General features: G+C 40.6%; 1 long non-coding RNA gene across 1 annotated transcript; it reads right to left on the bottom strand.

Annotated features, from left to right (window-relative positions):
* Window positions 1–7,968: 7,968 nt before the first annotated feature.
* LOC139930366 (uncharacterized) lies at window positions 7,969–8,786 on the bottom strand. Its single transcript, XR_013508013.1, has 2 exons — window positions 8,567–8,786; window positions 7,969–8,188 (listed from the first exon to the last, which is right to left on the bottom strand). It is a non-coding gene; the product is annotated as an uncharacterized LOC139930366 (long non-coding RNA).
* Window positions 8,787–9,364: the final 578 nt, after the last annotated feature.

The following is a 9,364-nucleotide window of genomic DNA, read 5'->3' as shown; positions in this document are numbered from 1 at the left end:
GCATTTTGTTTAGGCTCAATAGATTACTATATAGTAATATGTGATATTATATAATATAACATGACATAATATAACTTTTAACATTGTATTTATTTGTTTTTGAAGTGATATCACACTATTCTTTGGAAAACCTCTATTCGATCTATCTATTGGATTTGTGCCACTTTGAATTTGATATAACATAACAAATTTATGCTATCTATAAAATACAAGATAAAAATAGAGGAGAATAAAATGCTATTCACTATGGACTGTGTGTGTGTGTGCGCACGCGCGCACCTGTATTTTGTAATAGGTTATAATAATATTGTAAACATAGATTATATAATATATAGTAATAATACATATAATAACACATAATAAATAATATATATCATATATAATAATATAAGATCCTTCAAATCATGATAGATGGTGTGTGTGTGTGTGAGAAAAAGAGAGAGAGAATCAGCTGCTTCTACCCCACCCCCCCAAAACACACACAAACACACACACACCACCACCTTACCCATAACATACAGTACATACTCCACCTCCCGTCCCCCTTTCCCTTTCCACCTGTATCTCCTGACTCCAGGACCCACGTCCTCCTCCACTCTGGACCCTAATCCCCCTATAAGCCTCTGTAATGCCCCGGAGAGAGAGAGAGACAGACAGACAGAGAGAGAGAGAGAGAGAGGAGAGTGTGAGCTTAATGACCTTGCAAGCCGATTACAGGCCAGCCACGTTTCCCAAACAGCCCTGCGAGGCCTCAGACGGCGCAGCGCGGCCTGTGACTCAAATCAAGCTGTATCCTCATGATAGGTGAGGATCCGTCTCATCCTGCTTGCCTGAACCTCTGCATCTTACCATGCCACGCTGGTTTGAACCCTTCCCGTGAAAACCTGAACTTGAGCCTCCATCAGATTCACTTTAGATTCAGCACTCTGTATGTGAAATGGGGAGTGTATGTGCCACAAGAGGGCAGCATAGCTGTTCTGTAATTATTACACAACTGTCCCGGCTGGAGAAAGTGTGTTACTCGGACAGTGCTCTCTGGTGGGTAGACAGACCTAAAGACAGTTCAGTATCACAGCAGTGGATTAACAGGGAGCCTGGTGCCTGCGATCAGGGGATTACTGGACTACCTGTTTCCCTTTCGACGTCTCTGAATTTCCGTATCCCAGTGTTGTTTTTGGGCTGCCTGGCACCCTCGGGCGAATTAGGTGTGCATGCACAGCGGTGCAAACATCAAATACACACAGGCTCCATCTGGAATATTCAACAAGTCCTCCAACCCATACGACCACATAGGTCATTTGTTCCTACCCTCTAATATGACCCACAGGAGCGTTTCCAACGTAATCTCACAAAAATACATGAAATGAAAGCAACTTGGGTTATGGTTATGGTTAGGCAACTAAAACAACTTGGTTAAGGTTAGGAAAATGGTTTGGTCATGGTTAAATTTGGAAACACTGGGAATCGAACCCCGGTCGCCGACATCGAAGGCAAACGTATACGCCCGTCCGCCATCCCCGACCACAACACCCTTACTTTCCACCGTGCTATTTCAATGTTGAGAGAGAAACTTGACAGTCACGTGACGTGGACGCAGAGCAACGTAGCACATTGTCGTTATTTACACGACCGCTAGAGGTCGCTTAACTTTAAAACGTAACTATAGGTCGTAATAAGCTGCTTTTACAAACGACCTATGGGGTCGTGTTTTGGGAGAGGACAGGCTCGGAATATTGCTTTCTACTGGATCTGTTGTGGGTTTCACCATTCAAGGGTTTGTTGCCAGGTTCTGCCAGGACTTTAACACCTACTCAAGTTAGAAATAGCCCCTGGATGTGAAGGACGAGACGTTTCCAAAACCCTGGAGTTACGAGGTTTTCACCAGATATGAAAAAAACGAGAAGACAAAGTGCACTGTGCACTTTTACCTTGATTTGTAACAGGGCTTCTTGCCCTACCTAGAGAGGAAGTCTAGTGACTGTTTGAACATGAATGAGACTTATTGACCGGTGGCTCCTTATTCTGAAATGATTTGGAAGAATACGCCATCTTCCATCTGGAATGTGACTTTTCATTACCTGCTGCCACCCATACTGATACATGCATTTACATATTCTCAACCACAGTAGCGTGCAAAGACGAAGCATAATCTAGTTTGTTTCCTTCATATCCTTATAGTCTTCTCATTTGTTATAAATTGCATCTATATTGATATTTTTTAGTTCATATTTTGGTATATTTTATATAATTTTCACAAATGTTTCTTTGTCTCAGTCTGTTCCACAGCTGTTAATTTGCACACCCTCACAATGTTGTAATCTATACTTTTTTCATACTTTCCATTTATACATTTCTTCTCAACATGTTCTAGTGTTATATATAATATTTTATATATATATATCCACCATTTTGTTGTGAAAACCTCTAAAAAAAAATCTCCAAAATTACTTTTCAGGAACAAAGAAAATGTTGTTTACCTTGACCACCATGCAGACCAGAGTTACAAGGTTTTCACACAACAGCGACTTGCTTTATTCTTATTGGGGGTCCAAGCACGTAGTGCTGGAACCCTATTGTTTTTGCTATTGTTTTTGCTATTGTTTTTGCTGTCCTCTTTCAAATTTGCATAAAGGTTATTGATAGGCCAAATGGTTTGGCCTTTATCGACCAAACCTTTAATGAAACACGCCCTAACACTAAATTGGTTATAACTCATTGACCATTCACCTAATCAAGCCAAAATTTGAAACACATGTTGAGCAGTGTTGCTTGAACATGGCCTCAAAAGCATTTTGAGCTCTACCACTAGTGGGCATGACAAATGCAAAAAGTTTATATCTCATAATTGACTGCATAGATTTTAATGACATTGTTTACACATATTCTAGGATCATGTCCAAGTCGATCCAATAAATTTGGTCATGATTAATTAAAGTGGGTGTGGCTTATTGCATAATAACCAAATCTGATATCAGATATTGAAGTCAAAACTTCAAAAATTCATAAAAATCTGCCGTATGTCCTAGAGAGCTGACATTTTCAGGATATATCGGCTGAAGTGAGATAAATCTTTCGTACACTGGTACCTACCCCCAATTCGCCCCCCTCTGTTTATAGCAAAAACTGACTGTGATCCCACAGTGTTGTCCTCCTAAACCGTATGTTACAGGAAAAAAAACGAAATCGTCACACCTTAATTAGTAAACAGCCCAAAAACTATAATGATATCTTGAAAACTGAGCGTACAGTAGATGGAAATGTGCAGCTGCAAATAGTTTGAGAAACTGACAATGTGATATGTTCAACACAAAACGATGTCTGGACTCTCAAGATGACGTCTGTAAAGACATGTGTAAATTGATTGATGTGGGGCACTAATACAGTTATAATATTCTTTCTGAGGCTTTCAATATGGGTTGGACTATCACCTATGACCTATCACTTGTCTCTTTGTTTTGTTTCCCCACTGTGACGCACCAAAGTGGAAGTTGGCAGAGTGTTTAAGCTCAGGGGCCATATTCACAAAACATCTTAAGGCTAAAAGTAGCTCCCAACTTGCTGATTCAGGAGAAACTCCTAAAAATAATGGGCGTGTCAGTCCTAATTTTAGGACTCTTAAATTTTTGGTCTAAGAGTATTTCACAAAGCGTTTTAGCGCTAAAACCAGCTCCTAAATCTATGAAAACTTAGGGGTAGTCAAGAGGACTCCTAAGTCACTAGGACCAAATCACAAACAATCCTAAAATCCGCCTCGTAATCGGGTCAACATTTTAGAAACATTTAATGATACTGAGCTTTTAAAAAGGTATCGCCACAAGTTGGGCAAGAAGTAAAAGCTGTTCTTGCATCCAGTTTGGTTTTCGTTTTCGTTTGCACAATGTAGCGTCACACGTCTTACTATCAGCCATGGTTATTCTAGTCTGATAATTAAAAGGCTGCTTATATGAATATCCGCTAATTGTTTAACGAGCTGCCAGACATGTAAGAGGCTGACAATTAGCTGCACATATACTTGACTAGTCAGTATACTATTCTTTGTTTCATGTTAAATCAGTGAGAGCCTACATTTTTATTTTAAAATCTTTATTTGAATATGGCAACATGATACCTCCTACAGTATTTCTATGATGAATTCACTCACAGAGACCCATCCCCTATCAGCCAATCACTGTTTCATGAAACATGACATCATCCATAGCAACGAGGTCAACCCCACCCTTTCTCTTAACTTAAGATTTCTCCCCATTCCTTAGTAAAAGTTGGTCTCAGCAGCTTTGTGAATAGGTTTTAAGAGGAAACTCTTAGCTAGTGGTAAGACAAAATGTTTTGTGAATACGGCCCCAGGTCTGTGGACTACAAGGTTGTGAGTTGAAGTCCCTGATGGACTTTTGGATGAATGGATGGATTTTGAAGTTTCATGAAAAGTAAATCAACACTAAATCACACAGTGCAGAAAACTCAAAGCAGGTGTTTGACATCATCTGTCAATGGCAAAATACCTGGGGCCGTATCCACAAACATTCTGAGAATCCTCTCAGAGAGCTCTTACCTTAGCCTAAAACTTCCTAGCAAGGGGTCCTAGCTTAGGAGTGTTTTAGGAAAGTTCTCAGAGCGACTCTGAGCAAGGAATGGACAAGAACTTTTATCTTAGGGACTGTTCGTTATTTATGAGAGGGGAGGGGGTGGTGCAAAACGGGGGAGGCACGTCAAATAATTTTTTAAGCACTGGGGAGGGACTTATGTTTTTTATTTTGGCTTAGGGGAGGAACATACAACTTTAAATGGTTGTATTTTGTATTTATTTTAAATACGTTTTTTCTTTTCAAAATACGTGTTTTACCGCTGTATGGTGACGGGACTCACTAAACTTGGTATCTCCCACCCCTACCTTAACCTCATTGGACCTCACGCCCGACTCATCAGCAGTACGGAGATGTGCTCCCGGGGGACAGCCACAATAACCACATGGGTTTGCGTCGTGTCCGGCCTCATATTCTTCACAGTCCCTACAGGAAAGACACCGGCCTCATGTATAAACGTTGCGCACGTACAAAAAGGTTGTGTACGCTGGTTTTCACGCACACGTCGGGATGTATAAAAATGAACTTGACGTGAGAATGTGTGGGCCGTCCCGCAAACTTTAGACTATGCGTATGCACATTTGTCTGGCTTCGTCAGTTGGCGACGCCAAACTACTAAGTAGTGAAACTCTCCAAATGTTTCAAAATAATGTTCACTCAATTCACTGTGCTATGTCTATGAAGTAGTATATGAAAAACCATAATTATTATTATTATACTGATACACCATAATAGTTTGGTTATTTATGTGGATAATGTTTAACATTAGAAAGGCCAAAACCCATCTGGCATTGTTATTTTCAATTTTTAGTTCCTCCAACACTTGAGGAAAATGGTATGTTTTCCTCCCTCCATGACCTTTCCTAAATATGAGGGTTTTAAATGAATGAAAAAAGCCACTTAGGAAATAGATACAGGCACTCTCCGCTATATCGCCGCGTTGGTTTGTATGAATGCGCATCTCTCTCTCCTCCGGCTCACTTCAAGTAGGTCTGACTTATTGAGCGCAATGAAAACCTAGTGAAACTAATTTCCCACAGATGACATCAGGCCTTACTCACAGTGACAAAACCAAGATCGCCAGTAAACTGTACAGTTTTCTTTGTTTATGTGACATGGAGATGTTAACGCACGTCGGGGACTGTACAGTTGCCGAGGCGCACAGAGATCCATGGCGCACAGGAGGCAAGGCGCACAGATCCATCTCTCCTGGGAAGAAAATGCAGTGTCGGGTGGGCAGATGCACTCGGAATAAGTCCTGGAACAACTGTGTGATGTTCAAACGATTTGTGTGTAGTAGCTACCCACTCACACAACCGAAGTTGTGCGCTGACTGCGGGACTGAACGGTAAGAAAGGAAAGGCCATCCGTGCGTAAAACTATAAAAAAAAAAAAAAAAAGTAGTGTAGAAAAAAATGCCACAAATTGCCATATTTGGAGCGGCAGCACTGCGAACACTGGACATGTTACATTATATGGTTTTGTTTTTAATCTTTGAATCAGTTCAATTGTGCAATTTTACTTTTATTTACAATAACACTGTATGCGTAAAAGCACATTGGACATATTTGGAGAGGGAAGCACTGGCACATTCACCATTGTTTTTGATAAGAAGGTGACAAGAGGGGCGTATTTATAGTCATTTGCATAGTTAATTCTGGGAGGAGACAAGGCCGGGTGAGAGGCTCATGCATGTGCGCTCAATTTCACGTTGACTGGGATGTATAAAGGAAAGGTGCGCAAGACCTGGCGTGCGCACGGTTTTATACATCTGAAAATGTCTGTGCGTACGTACTTAACGTAAAAAACGTAAGTTTTGTGAGTACGCCATCTTTCAGTATGAAATCTATGCAGTCTTTTATACCTGAGGAAATTCCACGTTTATCTTTCATTGCGTTTCAGATTCTCAGCAGCTGTCATACCCAGAGTGCACGTTGGCTACGTTGGCGGTGCGCGTGCGTCATTATATTCTAAAAAATAATATTTAAAAAGTCATCAGTGCTAATTTTATTTTATCAATTCATAATTTGACAATCAACATATGGTTGGAAAAGGTCAGCCTTGCTATTTATTTGCTACCTTTGGTGTGAATATAATAAAATATTCCCCCAGTCACATTTTCCCCCAGTCACTCAGGGAGGCTCAAGGAAAAATATTTGCAGCTCCGGGGAGGGTCAAGATAAAAAAAAAAAACGACGTCACACCCCAGCCACCCCCCCCCCAGCCCCCCCCCCCCCCCCCCCCCCCCCCCCCTCATAAATACCGAACAGTCCCTTAGTGAGGAGGTGCTGCTGACCCCGTTGCTAGGTGTGATGCTCTCTGTCGGACGCTGTCATTGGTTGAGCAAGAAAAATCAACACGCCTCTTTTTGTCATCCAGAATGCACACAAGCAATCACACAAGATAATCACACAATTGACTCGATATTAACGTGTGGTTTGCTTATACTATCAAAAAGAAAAAAAAGAAAAAATAGAGCTGATTGGACAAAATCTTTGAAAACCGTACAAACCGTACTTTTTAATGCTTGTACGGTCCTCACGGGTTGACGCATTATGCCTTTATTTGGGTGAATGCATTAAAGTTATTATACTTTACTAATTTGATGTTAAGATTTATAGACTATATTGGCAAGCCTATATGAATAGGATTTTTTAACAAGAATATATATTGCCGATGATGCGGACGTCTGTCCCATCAGTGACCAGTACAGATACAAATACAGAGAAAACTCACTATATCCATAGCTGCTGTTTTGCTGGCGGTGCGCACATCCAGTGGGAATTAAACGGGTTGCGTCACAATATGAGTCTGTGAAGGAGCTGTGATTGTTTGTGTGATTATTCTACTATGTGGTTGCATAAACCTAAATCATCACTGCTGCACTGTTTGCCTGTTGCTAAATGTCTTACATTGTGATAACTTTCATAATAATAACAGCATTAATGTGTCTTTTCTGCATCTTTCAGCCATTTCCTCCTCTCCTTAAGAAACTCCTAAGCTCCTAAAAGCTCCTCTCTACTCTTAACAGTTTTTCACCTTAGGAGCTCTCTTAAGGGCTAAGATGCTTTGTGAATAGCTATTATCTTTACTAGGATTTAGTCTTACTTTTAAGGGGAAATTCTTTGAAAACGTCATCACCGCTAGGACCAACTCTTAGTACTAGGAAGCTTTGTGGATACAGCTGATTGGCATCACTGATTAGGGTGGGGCCAGACGTTTCAAAAAATTGCCACTTGCGGCTATATTGTATATTCTGTTTTCTTTGCCGTAACCTATTAACATTTCCTGCTGCAACAATCCAATTTCACTGTGATGAATATGATAATCATTAAAGCTTCATTTTACCTTATCTAATTTTACCCGAGTCACATAATTCATAACCGTATACATGTAGATCATTTTATTCAGGCATTCAGAAAACAGCAATTTTTTTGTAGAACAAGCTGCGGTCTATCGGCCCCGCCCTAGGATGCGGTCATCATTTCATAGAAGTTGCAAGAGAGATTAGATATCAGGATCATAAACTCGCTGAAGTTGACCTCAGAATCTCCATCCTCATCCAGATCTTGTATCAGTTTGTCCACCTCAACCTGGTTCTTCCCACCCTGCACAGGGGAACAAAACAGCATGAGTACTACTGGATGCTATTGGTGAACTTCAACCTTGAAGCAGGATGTTGGGGCAGGACTGTTCCAAAGTGTTCATCAGTTCAAAATACTTTGTGTCTAATCTTGAGTTTTCCAAATTTCCAAATTTTGGATTTTTCAAAATGAATAAATTCCAGCCGTCAGGATGCAACCATGGAGTGTTAGGAAAAGGAAACTGGGTTTTTGGGAATGAACACCCACAAATGCACCGCTGCACCATGTGCTCTATCTATTGAGCAGGCACATGCATAGGAAATTCAGTGCATCAAATAATTCGAGTACAATTAAGCACAGTTATCATCTTTGTCAGTTACCCATCCCAAATGGTTACAGTACCGTGAGATATGTAGGGATTTCCTCCTCGAACAGCTTCTTCACCTCGGTTTTGGTCAGGGTGTTGGCATTGCCTTCGGCTGCAGCGTATTCATTAAAAATCTCAATCAGGGACATCATGCTTTGCGATATCCTGCCCATGGTTGCTGCTGGAGATGTTGGTAAAACGGTAAAGATGAAAATGGAAGGCTGATGCTGGTTGAACAGAAGAGGAGAGACAACTCCTTTTATACCCGCTGTGTGAAAGCTGGGTTTGGTTCAATGATTTTAAAAAAAAACGGTTGTTAAATGACAAACGGGTAATACCAGTTTAGGTATTTGGTCTTGGTGGTGGCTCCAATTGTGTCAACACAACCTGCACTCAAGATACTGGCAGTACAGCACAGACTTGAAAAGTGGGATTTCTACAATAGCTGCATCTTCACTTTACATGATGCGATGCATGTTACTTAAAGTAATTAAATGTAAATGTTTTAGCACTCTGAAGATTCAATTGGGGTACCTTGTCAGATAATGTAATGTATTCATTTGTTCAACCCTGTGCTGAACTTTTTTTTATGTTTCACATGCTTGTATGTGTGTGTGATAGCGTGAGAAAGGAGCAGTCGCAGTGTGGTGGTTAAAACCTTTTTCAAGCCATAGGCACGTAGTTATGCACAGTAGGATGTAGGATGCACAGTTAGCATTTGATGTCATTCAGGAGAATTTATATCATCTCAAGCTTGTGTTAAACGCTGACAAGACAAAGTACATGGTTTTCTCAAATGCAAAGTCTGAGAATTCATGTCAAAATCAAATTGT

This window comes from Centroberyx gerrardi, chromosome 23, assembly GCF_048128805.1.
Source record: "Centroberyx gerrardi isolate f3 chromosome 23, fCenGer3.hap1.cur.20231027, whole genome shotgun sequence".
NCBI lineage: Eukaryota > Metazoa > Chordata > Actinopteri > Beryciformes > Berycidae > Centroberyx > Centroberyx gerrardi.
Note: the sequence above shows the minus strand (reverse complement) of the source record. Positions and strands in the feature narration are given on the sequence as shown.